We start from the raw sequence: 18,580 nt of genomic DNA, 5'->3' as shown, positions 1-18,580 counted from the left end.
CATCCTAGTGTGTTTAAGGCTTATGGCTTAATTGAAGCTTCCTTCTCTTTTCTCGGCAGAACAAAAAAAATCTGAGCTTGCTTTTTGATTTCAAGAAGCAGGTATTTACATGTTCCTCTGTGCTCAAAGCACCACTAACATGCTGCACTCACATGATGTGGTGAGCTTTTGATGCCATTGTGAGTGGATTTCTTCTCCACAGTAGAAATGATGTTAGAGATTAGAGTGAGATTTTTACTGGTGTGTGTAAAAGGGAGTTATTTTGTGAGTGTGTGTATACATTATGTAGCAGTATACACACATGATGGCTTCATTAAGTGTTACGCTTGTTTCTGTGCGTATTATAATCTGCACGTCTGACGACTACTCTCATAACGTTCTACGTTTTAATCCTGCTCTAATTTCTGTCTCCACCTCTCTTAAAAAGGTAGAAAACATCCCATACTAAATCCTATTTTTCTCTATCCTTGATAACCTCTGAACTTGGCTAAGCTAGAGAAAAGCCCTCTGGGAAATGAAACATGAAGCCAGTTATTTTATGTTGGTTTTTTTTTTAAGATCCGTGCACACTAATAAGGGCCTAGACTCACACACACACACACACACACACACACACACACACACACACACACACACACACACACACACACACACACACACACACACACACACACACACACACAGACTAACCATTTAACATGAAGATGATCCTATGACCCTGATGTAACACGTCCACTCTTTGACATCACCGGTCAATTGTACATATGTTGATGTCTGGACTTTGATAATGCATGCAGAATACTCTAGGGGATGGAGGGATGGTGTGGGGGGGGGGGGGGGTTACTTCATCCCTGTGGGAGCAGTTATTCTGAGAGGGAATGGATGGTGTGTCACATTGTGCTGCGTTGGGCAGAAACACAACAGTTTTAGTAATGGCAACCCACTGACCTTTCTACTAATGCCTCGCACCCCGCCTCCCTTCACAGGATCAAACATCCAACTCCTCCAAAAAAGCATAGTCTGGTAAAAAAGTATTGAAATGCAGAAATTAAGCAAGCTCTAAAATGCAGATTTTGAACTACGGACAGAAACTGAAAAAAGAGGCCTGAGCGCCCTCGAAGACCAGTTTGGAGTCTCTCGAAAAACTGACATTTTCAACCATTATCTTACAACATTTTAATGCTACAATATATTATAGCTTTTAAAAAATAATAGGGATATATAATATAAATAAATATACTGTTCCATACAGTAAACGGCAATCAGAGCGTTACTATAACAGCAAACAACTATTTTCTATGTAAAGATTTAGTGAAGTAATGTCACTCCCTCTGTGTGTGTTGTAATCTGAGCTTCTCATGTGCTTTGTTTGCTTAGCCAGTCTGGCCGCGCGTGTGTTAGTGCCTGTGAAAGCATGTAAGTGCATGTGAGGTCCTGTGTGTCACTAGCTGATGGCGCTCTGCACTGCGTTCATACAGTGGGTGTACAGTCACCATCCGGTTTCCCTTCAGGTTAACACTGTTAGCTCTGTCAGCATCGACGTTTGCACTGTTTGCGCTATAAACTCTGGCAATCCCTCAATCATAGATATGCTCTAAATAACAAATAGAGAACATTTAATAATTTAAATCAAAATAAAATAAATCTGTAGTAAATGTAAATGTGTGTTGCCCTCTGGTCTGTTGTTTGGTGTGCCTATGCGTAGATTGGATTTGATGTCAGACAGAGCAGTGATTAGCAGCAACCGTCCTGTGAGCTGGTACCGCTCCACAAAGTGTTGGTGTGTTGTCCACTCACCTCTGGTTAGCCACAAAAATAAAACACTGTCTCGGCTATACTGTCTCTCCTCCTGGAGCAATCCATAGTTCTGACACATTTTTTTAACGCCTGAAACCCCCCTGAAAGTGTGTAGCACAAAAGTGTTATATAAACTCTGCTCTGTAGTAACAAGAACTAGATGTACTAAACAGTGGAAGTGCATCATTCCCAAATAAAGAGAGTGTTTAGTGCTACAGTGCAGGTGCTTAGGTATATGCTAAAATTATTAATTGTTAATGAAAGGAGATATATCGACCCACCACAGCCTTGCTTTCTATTACTTTCTATATAAAAACTTTCTATATAAAAACCAAACAGTGTTTCTAGTCTTGCCTCTCCTTTGTATATTCAGTGTTATGGTGGGGAAATATAATTCTCTCTCCTCTCAGACACATGTTGAAACTGTCATATTGGACAGCTGTGAGTGCCAATTAGTTGTAGGAACATTTTACGATGGAATTGGTTTCTATTTCCAGAGCTGACATTCTTGGTTTAGAACCAATTATTATGATACAGTTACAATTATTTGAATAAGATATTCAAACAATCACAAATCCTTAAATTTTGTCCCTGATTAACTGTAAACTGAGCGGCACCAGGATGTAAATCAGCATAACTTCACAAATTTAAGTCTTGATTTTCTGGTTTCCAGCTGTGGGAGAGATATACATAGACACTCACGCACGCACGCACACACACTCACATGCGAGATCTAAGAGTGATGTCCTACTTAAAAAAATATCTACGATCACTGTTAGCCTTGAAATGTATGATCATTATCATTGTTATTGTTTTTTTTTTTACTTATTCTCAAATCCACCCTGAGGTCGGCTTTGATCGTTACCATTTTATAAACTGCCTTGATTTCTGCCAATAGCTGGCAACTGAACACCGCTGTATGTGTTAATAATCATCTCCGGGCAAGGACTGTGTCCGTCAGTCTCCTTTCAAGGTGACAACATTGGCAGGAATTTAAGGACAAGAATGTTTTCAATTTTGACTACAGCCTCCAACATTCATCTAGCACATTTTTATTTCACATCATCAGTCAGCAGCATATTCCTCCTCTTTTGGCACAGGCTAGCTCTCGCCTCTGTACCAAGCAAATACATCTGAGCCCACATACACTAAACTGATATCAACCGCCCCATCCAACTCCTGATAGAACAGCCAACAAGCAGACCCCTCAAATGTCTTGAGCGATAATGGGATTAGTAACTGTCATGTAACTGTTGAACAGACATGTTATGGTAGGAAAAGCACAGGTATAAATAATATAAATGAATGATGGCTGAATTCCATTTAGCTGCTTCAGTTTCAGGGTCCTGGTATTGTGCACGCTGGCTCACTGTCACACTGTCATGGATTAGTAACACTTGTGCCTTTTCCTACTTTAAAAATCAAAACAACTGCTGTGAGAAAGCCCTTTTCCACATTGTAATCTCTTACACTACTTGTAACTGAATAAAGTAATGCTAATTTAAAGCATTACTCGGGTAGCCATTCGTTGCAACAATGATATACATTTTAGTTGGTGTGCCATCAAAATACAGAAGTCAGCGTTGGTGTATACAGAACGAATTATTGTATGAGCTGCAGAGTGTTAGAAATACTGGACATGACATGTGACTGGTTGGTAGAGCTGCAACCAGGAGTCGACTGTTAAATATCTTTAAAGGCATTTAAAGATATCAACTTGGACTTTGACAAAATGGTATGGACCTTTTCACTATTTTCAGATTTTTGTTGTTGTTGATCAAACCATTAATCGATTAATCTACAAAATAATTTGCAGATTAATCGATAATAAAAATAATCTACTGGTTGGCATTAAGAACATGTGGCCATTAAAGAGCAAAAGAAAAGCAGGCAGAAAAAGAAGCATTACATACATTTACATAAACCCTTTTAGAATAGGTCTGCCCCTGTATATACAGCGAGTTTACAGTATATGAACATGACATGGCTGCCAATTTCTTCTAAACTGCTCATCATCCACCACAATCCACTTTAACATTGCCTTGATGTTATACCCATCAAGGAATCGTGCAAATCTATGTCAGAATAAAAGCAAAAGAGATGGAAATTACAGGCATCTTCCAAGAGCGTCCATTTTTCATGTCTCCCTTGTGTCGGATTCTTCTGAACACACACAAAAAGCACTGCAATTTTTATCAAAGCTTATGTTCGATGTGTTTGAGTCCTGTCTGTCTCCATCTATTTTCCCCCCACATACTGGTCCCATCCTGACCTCCCGGCTTCAGCAGCACGTCAGATAGATAATCAATAGCCTCCTGTGGCTTTGCTCCCCTGCATACAAGACAATGGTTAGAGTTGCCAGTGTACTGAACACATCTAATTAACCACTGGTTGCAGTGGTTTGGCTTTTCCAGTGTGGCTCCAGCCCCTTGTAAACAGTGTGACTAATGCACCTGACAGCCATGGCAATGACACGCATAACTCAGCCCTGCTGCCACTTCATGGGTGACGAATCTCATCACACTAACTCACTCATTCCAAGTCAAGTCATGAAAATCAGATGACCGCATTCCTCTTATCGTACATCTTTATTTATTTATCTTTCATGCTCAACCGTACATAAATGAAAAGCACATATATGGCTTCTTGCACGTGTGGCTGTATAGAGAGAGGGGTTAAAATCAATCAGAAGGTGTGATACGTATTTTTAAAGTAGACACTATAGCCGGCTGAAAAGCACATACTGTACCTACACGCGCACACACACACACACACACACACACACACACACACACACACACACACACACACACACACACACCATGTTTAAAATAAGCAGGGAGGCAAAGAGAATGGAGAAATGGACGGTGCTGGTTGTGTGAATCATAAAGAAGGATGGAGAAGCTCAGAGATAATCCAGAGACTGTTGTCAGCAGTTCTGCTTCAGTGCTTGTGTGTGTGTGTGTGTGTGTGTGTGTGTGTGTGTGTGTGTGTGTGTGTGTGTGTGTGTGTGTTTGTGTCAGAGAACAGCATGTGGTGTTATTGAACACATGTATGGAGACAAACATCCCCTGGACAGCGCGTGCTTTACTGAAACTCTGGCTTCCCATCAACAGCTCAATACATTTATTTATCGGGGAGAACGTGAAATGTCTTATGATCTCTGCAGTGAATGTGAATTAGAAAACTCTGCTGGTGCTAATGTTTTATTTACACATTATATTGCACATTCACACATCTAAAACTCCTGAACAGACAGTCCAATACAAACAATGCAATCAACATGGAAACAGCCAATTACAAGACGGCGTTAGCAGAATGGAACAGGGAGCTATAATAATTATTCCCAGTTATTGGGGTTAAATTGCGGGTACAGTTTTGTATCTGTATTTGAATAAGTAAAATGTTACAATAAGAAAAGAGAACTTTAAAACAGGGTGTGTTAGCTTTAAGCTTCATATCTTTAGAGCGTAAACATCCCTCTTTCTCTCCGTTTCTTGCCTCTTCTTGGTTCATCTCTCAAGTTCTTTTTTTTCCCTCCACTTCATATTCTTCCTCTTCCTTGATTGGACAAGCTTACCCTTACAGGAGATTTTGATTGGCTCAGGCTCAGTAAGCAGTGTCATGCAGTCTCCGTGTCATACAGAGACAAGGCTGCGGCGTCTCTATTTCAGACAGACTCGTGGTGCAGAAAGGTGTGCACACAAATATGCATGCATGTAGACTCACACACACACACACACACACACACACACAGGTTAATTTTTCCCCTCTTTTCATCCAAACACTCCAATGTTATGTTATTGAATCTAAATAATTTAAATGGAGTCATATCTACACTCTATTCCCCAAAGTAATTATGGGAAGCAGAGATGGAGACTGTGTGCATCGGGTCCATCATGTCATCATGCTAGTATTCTTGTTCATTCCATTTCATTTCTTACAAGCCATAACATTTTTAATTTGATGCTATCCCTCAGCACACCAAATACACAAGTCAAGACATTATTTAGTCACTCAGATCATTTCACAATAATATAATAATAATAATTGCAATCGCCAGAAAAAAACAACCCCAAAGTAGACCAAAGGTACATGGAGGCGTAACATTTATTTTTCAAGGAATGATCTCATGATCTTTAACTTCTCCAAATAAAAATACAAACACCTGCCGGAGCACAGTCAGTGTCTGCTCCTCTTCCAGCAATATTGTTCATTATTAAACACGTCTGCAGTCGTGTTGCATCAAGAAAGGTGTTACTGCTGTCACAGCTTTCTACGAGAACATTTCGGTTTATGATTTATTTTCTCAAAAAGAGTTAATTGGTTATTGCTATTATCTGGTGATGGAGAGAAGCCTGCAATATTGTTACCTCGACCAAAAAATACTCCCGCACATACGACATTAAACCCCACTTTGTCATTTTTACGCTGCAGTTTTTGTACGGATTAAAGAAACAATATGTGTTAACCGTGTTGATCGTTGTAGACTAATGGTTCATCTGTGGTTTTAGCAAGGTGCAATAATAACGCAGTGACAATGCATCTACAACAGGTATGCAGCTGGGCACACTGTGGGTAGTTGTTGAACATAGACTTGTTTGAAAAATAATTTTCGACGTCATGACATGTTAAATAGTAGACAAGATTTTACTGCAGTCAAAGCATATCCCCAGCTCAGGCAAGCCTGCTGGGGGTTTGGTCCAATCAGATCGTAGCTCTCAGAGCCAATCACAGATGCTGCAATTTCACCTCCTCCCAAGTGGATCCCGCCTACATTAATGAACCATTAACTAGTTGTATTTGAGACCTTTTTAATAACAACAGATCATTAATGTAATATGATATCTCCCAAGATTAATTGACTACTTTTTGACTACTAAAATGCAGCAGTAGTGAATGCCCTAGTATTATTTAGTGAGCTTTCTTTGATTCCCCCTGCTTTCAGTCTTTACACTAAAATACGTTAAATGCAGCTTCTAGCTTCTAGCTAACATTTACCGCACTAACTGTCTTAACATTGTGCATTACAGCATTTTTCATCATTTCTACTACTTGCTCATGAACTACTGCACTTACTTTAATGAAACATATCTAGAACATGTAACCCTGTTGATAACTATGTGTGTGTGTGTGTACATTTTCTATTCTAAACACTTTTTAAAAGGATTGTACAGCCTTGGCAGAGGAATACATTCTCTTAATACTTTCTACTTTGAAAACCGGCACTGGTTTATAACTGGATAAGGCCTCCCTGCTTAGCAAAAGTTACAGACACAGCATAAAATAACTGGAAACTGAGCAGAAACCAAAGCAAACAGAAATCAACTGTGTAGAATCATAAGCTCACATCCCAAAACATAATCAAAATTTGACCTTGATATGTCACTGCAACGATGCTCGAGGCACGTGCCTCATTTCAGCTGAATCGTGACTTACTCATTTTTGGGGCGTAAAGATTATATACAGAGCTTGGAAAAAGAAATATAGGAAATGTGGAATGATAAATTATTGCTACCCCCAGATAAGTTGCTCTATTGAATTTCTTCTACTTATCATCTATCACTGAAGTCCCGTGAGGCTTAGCTGAGCATGTTTCACTCTGCTGTATATCAGATCCTCTGAGCTGCTCTGTTACTGACACTGTACATCACATTAATTTATATAATCCTCTGCTCTGCCATCCTTTACATTAACATTTCCTGTACAATCACATCACAGACTAAACCCACAGATTACAGTTTACTTTTGCATTGCTAGATTTAAATTAAGAAAAGCATGACAGGAGAAAGACAAAAGACTTCAGAGAGGAGGGGAGGGATGAAGGTAGAGATCGAAAGAGGAGGGGATGCACAGATGGGTTCATGATGAGGAAAGAGAAGATAACTGTGATTTGTGATTTTAATGCCAGATGAAGCAGAAGGAAAGAGGTGGAGAGAGGGGAGGGAAAGAGAGCAAAGCTACGTCAGGAAAGTATGAATATTTCATCAAACTTGTGAAGACCTGGAACAGAGAGAGAGAGAGAGAGAGAGAGAGAGAGAGAGAGAGAGAGAGAGAGAGAGAGAGAGAGAAGATTTTTCATACCCTTTTGCTCAATACCGTCTGTTTGTTATTGTGTCAAATGTTTGTTATTGTGTCATGTGACAGAAACATGAGTTGGACAATGTGGATGCCACGTGAGATTTCCCTTAAGGGTCCCATAATGTAGTCAACAGAAAATACTTACAATCTGAGCCTGTCAGCGGCAAAAACAAGCACTTTTAGTGGCTGTGAATTGACAGTGTGCAATTCCCTAGAGCGATTACATTGCAGCCCGTTCAGTGTCTGCAGCGTTCTTGCTCAATACTGAACTGATTTAAAAAATGGTCAAATTAGTCACTTAGACACAACAACCTTGGAAAATAGGGTCTAGGTTGAAAAATACCGATGTTACCCTTTAAGTGACATTAAATTGGAAAAAGCCGATACCCATCACAAAAGGAACATTATTGCAGAATCAATAGATTCAATGTTTAAAAAGGTTTCTAGGTTGGGTAATTGGACATTCCTCTCTCATGCTGTAAGACAAAGATGAATCACATTCAACTTTAATATATCAGCCTCATAAAACTGTCATTTAAAAAAAAGGTTGTTACAGGCCATGATACCTCCCCTTTACACTGCTGATTGGACAGTGCTGAAGATGTTTCTTAGCAACTGTATGTATAATATAATATATTATAATATCTTTAGGCTGCGAGTTGAGACATTCCCTAAACCTTTATTCGTTGATTTTTTTCACCCGTTAGCTTACCCGTTAGCTCGCCCGGTCGCTCGCCCGGCCGCTCGCCCGGCAGCTCGCCCGGCAGCTCGCCCGGCAGCTCGCCCGGCAGCTCACCCGGTAGCGCAGGCGACCCATATACAAAGGCTGTCCTTGCCACAGCCGCCCGTGGTTTGAGTCCAACTTGTGGCCATTTGTTGTATGTCATTCCCCTTCTCTCTCTCTCCCCCTTTCACAAGACTCCACTACTCTCTATCATAAAAGCATGAAAAGCCCAAAAAGATTGCTTACATTTCTTTTTTTAATTTGAGTTTGTATTCACCTCCACCCAATCCTAATGCCGATATATCTGGCTCTTTAGCAGCTACATGCTCCCCTTTGTTCACCAGCTAGTTGCTAACTTAGTCTGTCCGGCTCTTGGTGCTGGGCAGGCGTAGTGTACCGTTGGGTTGAGTATTTTCACTGAAAACAGATTTTCAGTTGTGGTCAACAACAGACAACAAGCTGAAAGTCTGTATCTGTGGGTTCATCACAACCCCTTTCACATTCCACCGCCATTTCATCATAGTTAATATACAAATATTCATTTGCATCTCCAAGTTTTAATGGTGTAACCATGGTGTAGTTTAAAACTAGATAGAAGCTACTTATAGCCACTCTGCTCACTTTCTCTTTTTTACATCTTCTTCATGCCAATTGTTTTCCACCACACTTACTTCCCCCCTGCTTATACAAACAGCTACTATTTTCTCCTTCCCCTCAGCCTCCCTCCCTTTTTTTTAGTTCCTCTCTTCTTTTTTTCCTCCTCGCTCTCCAACAAAAATGGTTTCCTCTCTCACCTCTGCTTGGTTTATTTTGGTCCTGTGCCTGTTAGCAGTGCATGGTTGTCACCCTTTTCCACCACCACTTTGCTTCCCTCCCTTCACTCTTCCCCTCCCCCTTCTTTACACTGGCCTAAATAATTCTCTTCCTGGTAATCTTCATCTCCTCCTTCTCTTTTGATCACTTTTCACGTCCTGGTTGGTCGGCTCAGTCTAGGCCAACTTATGCGCCTTCTTCATCTTGTTCATCTTCTCTTTCTCCCTCTGCTTCACTCCCTCCGTCTCTCCTCTCCTGGTCATTTATTGGGTATATTTTCAGCAGAGGAAGCGTACGTTTTGGCATTACCCTCCGTGCTGGGGTTCATCAGTGCTGGGGTGCGAGGACTCAGCCTGAGAGGTTGCTGCCACTGTGGAACTATAATTACCTCAGCTGTCAGTCAGTTGTGCACACACACACACACACACACACACACACACTCACACACGCACACACACACACACACACACACACACACACACACACACACACACTCACACACGCACACACACACACACACACACACATATATATAAATAGACTCTTGTGACTGTAATTGTACGTTTGGATCTTTTACTTTATGTAGGAATATACGGCTTCTGCCCAACATCTTGCTGTGAGCTCTAGTTCTGGTGCCAACAAAGGCAGACTTACAGTACGAGTACTTAAAAGGAGAATTATCTGGTGTGTAATGTGTGTTAACATTTGTGTTTCTGTTTGTGTATGTGCATGTATCTGCTTGATTTTCAGTTTTTTTAATGACACTTGAGTCTATGCTGACTCATCAGTAAGATTCTTGTGGGTCACCAAAGGTCATCTTTTTAGATTCACCCTCTGCATGTGATTGCGTTGCTTGAGGAAACCTTCAGACATCAGAAGAATACTGAGCTAATTAGGGAGTCTAGCTGATATTTTTGAAGGAATTTTCCTATAAGGATTTCGGGGATAGCGGTGGGCGTACTAAAGTATAAAACAAAATATCTGTAGGCCAGCGATTTGGTTTTAACCTAATGATGTTCAGGATTTTACACAGACAGAGACATCTTTGGGGTATGGCAACAGCAAATGGAAAATATACAATGAAAATGAAAACCCTACACTCCCATTTCTAAACAGATTGCGGCAAAAAAGAAAACCTGTCAGTCACTCAAAAAATCTATCATGCAAATTATAAATGTGTTAAATATAATTTCTACATTAGCATGAGAAAAAACAACATCATTTCAGTTGTGACTTAATACAAGAGCAAAACAAACTAATAACCAATTATTCTTTCAACCGGCAACAATCTCCAGATGTGACAAGGGCCTCAAATATTTGGTAACATGTCACTAAAGACTGTGTGTGCCTTCACTGGAATATATCAAGCCTGAATGTATCATGTATCAAGCGGGTGTTATTTAGGGATGCACCGATGTATCGGCCGGACAGATTTACTCTCATCGGCCCATCGGCATGTGGCAGGTGACATGTGCCGATAGTAGCAGCCGATGTTTATCTGCTTTTTTTTTCCACCATCAGTTTTGCACTGGTTTACTGTTGACCACACATGTGATTTGTTTGGAAAGAAAAGTCAAACACTGTGTTGGCGGTGCAGGAATATTTCACTGTTTTGTTTGCAAAAACATTTCCTGTGACATTTCACATGGAGGTACTGCAGTCAAGACTTTTAACACATCAGTCTCATTGGCCATTTTGAAAGACAGACACAGCGAAATGTACAACGATTACTTGAAAGCTAATCAAAAACGGTGAGATGACCAGGAGGCCAGGAAATCACAAACCGACTTGAACGACTCAGTCCATGTTAACCACAGCGTTCGAGAGAGGGAAAGAATATCGCTCTGACACCGTCAAAGCTAAAGGGATTACTAACAAGTCGATGTAATTCATTGCATTAGATGACCAACCTTTCTTCATTGTGGCGTACGTGGGGCTTTGCAGCCTGATTGAACATATAGAGCCCCGCTACACACTGCCCAGTCGTCATCATTTTCCTGAAGTATGTTCAATCTACGATGTCGTAGCCACACACATCCACGAACTACTGGCTCAAGACTTCCCTGGCATCAGTTTTACAACTGATATGTGGAGTTCGGATGTAAACCCTGTGAGCATGCTAAGCCTCACAGCACAGTGGATTGACAAAGATTTCAACTTAAAGCAATGTTACACTCACTGGAATTTGCGGGCTCCCACTCCGCAGCTGCTATCTCAGAGGCATTTCAGAAAATGTTCGAAACATGGAAAATAGACAAATCCAAAGTGCATGCTGTCGTGCATGATAACTCCAGAAATATGGCAAAAGCTATGATGGACAGTGGGCTGCCTAGTTTTGGCTGCACAGCACACACCCTGCAGCTGGCTGTCTACGATGGTGTACTGAGCCAACGCAGCATCTCCGATGTGGTTGCGATAGGGTCGAAGGATAGTCGGACACTTTAAACACCCACCTGTTGCCTACTCGCGCTTACAGGCTGTGCTGATCCAGTTAGGAATGAAGCCAAAAAGGCAACAGCAAGACGTTACCACTCATTGTATTCGTACATCGTACATGATGGAAAGCCTTTTGGAACAAAAGCAATCACTTGCTACATATTCCGCAGACTATGAGCTACAGTGGGGATTGGTTGAAAACTTTATTACACTTCTCTCCCTGTTTGAACAAGTGACAAGAGACGTCAGCTCATCAGAGGTATCGTCTGCTGACGTGATCCCCTCGGTGGAAGCCCTGAGACGTCTTTTGGTCAAGGATGCTGATACAAACAACAAACAACAACTACCGCCTTGGTAGAGGCCGTAAACAAGCGCTTCAATCACAACAAGTTTAATCCAATGTTCTGCATTGCAACCTCACTTGATCGCAGATTTAAAGGGCCGTTACTTTGATGAGGATGTTAAGCAGCGCGCACCGGGCAACACTTGATGCGCAACTGATGGATGGGCCTGCTGTCGGAACGGGAGATGAGAGTCAGCAGATCACCTACAAAGCAAGAGGGTACGAACGGACGGGGAACGTCCCACTCTGCAGTGAGCGTCTCAGTAAGTTTGTGCTTGAAACAGAACGTTCTTTATAAGTAAAGAAAAACAACAGGTGAAAGAAAACCCTATTTTTGTTTGTATTCATTCATATTATATTATATTTTATAGCTTTTCTAATTGCTTTTACGTCTACATTTAATTTGTTTCACACAAATATTTTGGTGGACTGTGACTTTTTCCATTTAGTATGTAATTGTATAGCAGGCTAATTACATTTTTCACAAAAAGATTCTTTGTCCTGTGAAAGAATGTTCTATTAAAGGTAGTTTCATAAATGTGTTTGATTGGATCTCTCTAGTGTTATTGTATGTTTTTTGCAGTGTCCTGGTCTTGGTAATTGGAAAACAAAGTCAAATTCATTTTAAATCAAGTTTTGACCTTGTAAACCTTGAAGCATGCCAATTAGTTTATGGGTTGTGAGCTCAAGACTAAGGGGACAACATCAACATTGCTTAGAGTTCGGTTAATGCTGCTAACATGGTGCCGCTTGTATGCTGAGTGTGGGTTCTGGGAGAGCGGTGTTAAATATTTCAGCTGATGTCCTCGCAGGCGCTTGCTGTACTCAGAGAGAGAGAGAGAGAGAGAGAGAGAGAGAGAGAGAGAGAGAGAGAGAGAGAGAGAGAGAGAGAGAGACTATTGCTGTGGTTAACAGCTGAAAGATGGATGGAGGAAAGATCACACTAGAGTAGAAATAGAAATAAGGCAATAACAGTTTATTATCTTGGTTTTTCACTGTACAATATCTGCAGTTTAGACTACAGAGAGTGAAAGTGTGAGCTGGAAAAACTCAAAATGTTTTCGACTAAGATGGAGTGATGGAAAAGCTGCGCGGGTCCCAGAGTGCTGTGCGATTTGCATCCCAGCTGACTCCTGCACAATTGTTACGACAACAGGGGAAGAAAGAAATCGCCTCAGCTTGTTGTTTCTTTTAATCCCTCCTTTCATACGTGCTTTTATCATCATCTCCTTTATCTAATCTTTTCCTTTCTTCAGTCTCTGTCACTGAACTTGCCTCTACCAGAATATGTATCTTTGTTCAACTATGGCATTAAAATGAAATAATAAGCGACAACTCTGATCTCTGAACAATGAGCCTTTTACACCTCTGCCTGCCTCTTTCCTGTCTGTGTCTCAGCAGCAAGGTGGATTCAATCTTAAATACCAACATACAAAGCGGAGAGAGGCTGTAAATATTTCCCCGCCTACTTTTTCCAGCTCTCTCCACGTCGTAATACGCTCAGTGCTCTGTTTTGATGTGTACAATAAACTTATCAGAGGAACACTACAGGAGGTCTGTGCAACACTGGGAGTGGCGCAGTAGGGAAGGCAGCTTAGAAGCTTATGTACAACATACACAGCTGTTATAGACAAAACAACAGGAGCTGCACAATTCCTCATCCTGCTTGCTGCCAAGCATGGTAAATATTGCTGCTTTCTTGTAACAGGTGAAAATGTTCATGACTGACGATGAAATAATAAAGAAATAAACCGTAGAAAAATAGGGCGAAAACGTCAGTTCAAACTTCACTCGCCAAACTGTCTCTGAGTGTCTGTTCCTGCAGTCATATTGGAGATGTTCTACCTAAGAGTGGAGAAAATAATACATTATTATTAAAGCTTTTACTCATTTAATTATTCGCTGCATGTTTCAAATGTATCAATGTATCCATTCTCTGGTTGGAGAAATGGCATCGCTCTGCGTAAAGTGCAAGAGAGCATAAACAGGTGCTAAATGTTGCACCCAAGAGTGTCTCTACCCATTTACAGTTTCCTCTTTTACATTCTTCTATGAAAATCTATGTGTTTACTTCATTTTCTCTCCTCCCTCACCCCCCTCCTCCTTCCTACCTCCCCGTTTTACATCCCCTTGTCCTCTAATCGGACTTTTTTGAGAAGTAGAGAGAAAAGAGAGACTGCTCCAGGAGATTTGAGAAGCCCATAAAGTAAAGCGGCTCTCTTCCAAAGGCAGCTAAGAGGCTCAGGGGAGGATGGCAGTCGCCGTCTTCTTCCAGAACATGTGCCTCAAAGCAGTGACATGGTGTCATAGTGAGAGAGAAGCACATAGGAAGAGAGGAGAGAGTGAGGAAAGCATAAAGGAGGGGAGGAGAGACGGAAAGAGACAGAAAGTGAAAGACAGAGAGAGAAAGAACTTGGTCAACTTGTCATCCATTATAGATTGCCTATTATTCATTCAGGCCCAACTTGCCTTGTGCTGTGCTGTTCTCCCTCTTTCATCTTTGCTCTCTTACTCAATCTTTCTGTGTGTCTGTATCTGTCTCTAGGCAGAAAACCCACTGTGCAGTATTTAATGGATCTCCATAAGAGCAGCTCTGCCGCGTACAGTAAAGTGTACCTGTGTGCATTTCTTACAACACACACACACACACACACACACACACACACACACACACACACACACACACGCACACACACACACGCACACACATCCCGAATATGTAGAGTACGATCTCAAAGAGAAAGAGCACACAACAAAAGAACAAACGACATGTCAACTGAACACGGAGTAAAGAAAAAACTCCACTGCTCCCACAGTAGATTTGTCTGTACAATGAAAATAATTTTTTGACGCCACGTTTTTATGGCAGCAGTAACACACAACTGGAAATATCGTAGATGTTCTGAGCATTATTTAGTTGCATTTCCCCCCCGAAATTCAACCTGATCTAATATGCTGAGAATTTGACAAACGTTTGTAATGACTCACACCATTGGCTCATAATGTTTAAGAGGTTAAAAGAAAGCAGTGTAGTGCATGTGTGCAGTGCACCACATCGACATTCATGTTCGGAAATTACCTTTGGTGTTCCTTTCACACCATCGACTGTATATGCGACAGCTCTCACGTGTGGCGCACCACTTGGTCAGTCACAGCGGTGTGCCGCTTCACAGGATGCTATTCATGTTAACATAGTGGGGACCTTCTCAGTAAACGGTGTGCTGCTGTGTAGTTGCCATAAAACAGCTTCAGAAGGTCAGAAGAGAGAGTTGGTTATAATATTGCTTTAGAAACCTGAATAGCTATTGAGGAAGTGCTACAGTCGTCTCAAAGAACAAGAAAGTACAATTACCAACCTATTGCAACTTCACATAAAGACCTATAAGATCAATTAAAAAAAACCTCTTACATTATGGTAATAATTTACAACAATGTATAACCTTGCAAATGAGAACATGAGTTAGACATATGCAGTGTGGGCCTGTTGGAAGACATTATGCTTAGGTGTGAAAAAACACTGAACTGGCCAATGATGTAAAGGATGTCTACATCTCACCTACGCTATTTGTTTTTTTTTAGACCTTATAATGCATTGAGCGCTTCTTTTTCATAATACCAAAAATAAACATTTGCATGTCCAGCTAATATCTTTAAAACAATAATTTTATGATCAAAAAATCAGCGGGGAAATATTATATGTTATACAACAGAAGCAAAAACATCTAAAACATTTAATCATGTTTTAAATTTCACATATATGTAAGTATCAAATGTGGCACCTCACTGAGTTCAGCACGACAACAACAGAGGCAAAACATAAATAAATAAAAAGATATTAGCATCGTCCTTATTTTTGAAATTTTATTTAGCAGGTTAAAATGACTATGAGAAACTAAATTAGACCTGAAACCTGACTTCATGGCCATGTAAACTCTTTCAGGTTATAAAAGTGTGTCCATTTGCACGACAAAGACACCCAGACATGTAAAGTATTTTTTTGGCGGCAGTGTAGAAGGGAAGAAATCTGATTACTAACCAGATAACTTCCTGTAAACTGTGTTTTGCAGTAATGGAACCACTTGTACATATAAACACGTTCTTTCTTTCTTGCCTTAGACTGATTTTCTCACAGCAATGTGATTTCTGGCGTGAATGTAAATGTAGTCAGTGAGGAGAAGTAAATCCTGTCAACAGGCGGGTGAGTCAGTGCTCTGCAGTGTCAGTTTGAATACACTGTATGCACCACAGTTACCCAAATCCTCTCATTCTGGATTTCTTTCTAATCTGTCAAGTAGTTTTTATTCTCTCAGTCTAATTAGGGTCAGCTTTCCACCTGAGCCGACAGGTGACTGCAGTTGATTACATGGAAGCACAGAAAACAAAACTGGATTTGAGGATCACCGACACACACACATGCCTACATATATTCGGTACCATGAAACATGCATGGTGACACACCTTGCCCACGCATGCAATAAGCAATTCACACTGCTCCCCACTCACCTTCTTGTCACTTTCAAAGCTGTTACATCATGGCTGTAAAACTAGGCACCACCAAGCTGGTAAAAACAAATAGTTTAACCTCAGGAGACCAGAGGAGAAACAAGAGAAAACACTCTCCTCTCTGCTCCTGAAGTGCCGTCAGAGTTTGTCATATCACAGGAGGCAGAAAAGTTGCTCTTGAATTTGGGGTTGCGGGGCTGTCGTCCAGGTCTCTTTGTACAGAAACAAAAAGGTTTGCTTTGTGGCAGTTCAGTCTAACATGTTCAGGTCTATTCTTTGTCATCGTTTTTTTATACCCAGCAGGAGTTTTAAAAAGGACAATTCTGGATGATTATAACTCCTTCTGATTTTCTAAGTTTTAGCCATCATTTCAATTGGTTATGATTATGTTGTTCTCACCAAAGTAATTGCTGAGACTTAGGCTCGCAACATTGATACACAGAAGTCTGACAGGGCACAAATCACGAGGAAATCAGATACATTATTAAGTTCAACCAGATTGTTTTGGAGGTAAAACTGAAAGTGAGCACACTGGATGCTGGATAATAGCTCATTACATCCTGAAAAAACTGTACGTGCACAACTCTAAGAACAGCGGGTCAAAGTTGATCCAGAAACAAACTGTGACGTTAGATTAGTGTTACATTTGCCAAAGATCTTGGTTATTGTTCATCATTAATTCCTTTCTCATTTAAAAGTGAAGCATAGCGTTTGAAAATATGAATATCAAAGCATAAATATAAGCACTGTGTTGCTTGCACAAGTATGTTTTTCTATATTAAGCTTTCAAACCATCTCAGGGTTATGTTAGAATTCAGTTACATTATTTATTTATAATACTGCCCTACTGTATAATATTACAGTGAACTAGCTCCATCCTGCAATAGGCAAAATGTTTTCTACATGGATCAGCAGCAGGTCATCTACATACAGTACAGTACCTGCCTCGTACATATAACTTTAACCTCACTCTTTTAGCAATATATCATATATGTAGCCATGACATGCACACTCATTTCACAAGATTCTTCTTTTGAAACAATAAGCTGAGTTTTTAAACCAACCACCACCGTTTTAGAGTAAGCATCAGCAGTTAATTGGCAACTGATACATTCTGCTGTTGTCGGCTAAAAATCAGAAGCTTGTTTTGTTTACTTCTGTGTAAAATGTAAAATGTTGCTTGTTATATCCTCCACTGTTCTCATTGTGAACAGCATACGAGCAGAAGGCTCGACTTGCAAAGCAACAGTGGTTAAAACTCGGAGAAGTTCTCTCTACATGTTGTTCACATTCGCGTTGGTGTCTGTATGTGGTTTGTCTCATCCTCCCCGTGAGAAGCATTGCCGTTAATTACTGAGTTGTTGAATGTTATGATCCCATGGCCTTATGGGATGGATTGTAAATACCAGCTGAACACAGCAGGACACTTTTGGGCATGTGTGCGTTTGACGGTGTGTGTGCGTGTGTTAAAGTGTAATCGCTGTGTATGGTTTTGTGAGGGCGAACCAGAGAGAGACAGATAATGCACTGCACTACAGGTAACAAATCCCTGTGCAGTGAATTCATTGAGCAGAGAAATCTATGGAGTTAAAGAAGTGTACAAAATGGCTTCAAAATCCAATTTCCCAAAACTGCTCTACATTCAGCAGGGAATGCTTGTTCCTGAATGCAGCATAAATCAGATTTTTTTTTTGAATGGACTTTCTGCTTTGAGTGTTTCTTTCTATTTCTACCGATCTCTCAGCACATTTCTGAAACAGGCAGAGGTCAGGAGGAACGTTGAATCAAATATTAATATGCTGACTGCATGTTTATGTATTTAGACACACACTGATGAATATATTAATTTCATATTCGAGATCTCGTGTTTCTGTCATACTGTA

This window comes from Cottoperca gobio, chromosome 14 (genome assembly GCF_900634415.1).
Source record: "Cottoperca gobio chromosome 14, fCotGob3.1, whole genome shotgun sequence".
Classification (NCBI taxonomy): Eukaryota; Metazoa; Chordata; class Actinopteri; order Perciformes; family Bovichtidae; genus Cottoperca; species Cottoperca gobio.
The sequence above is the reverse complement of the archived record's forward strand: the minus strand, read 5'-3'. Positions refer to the sequence as shown.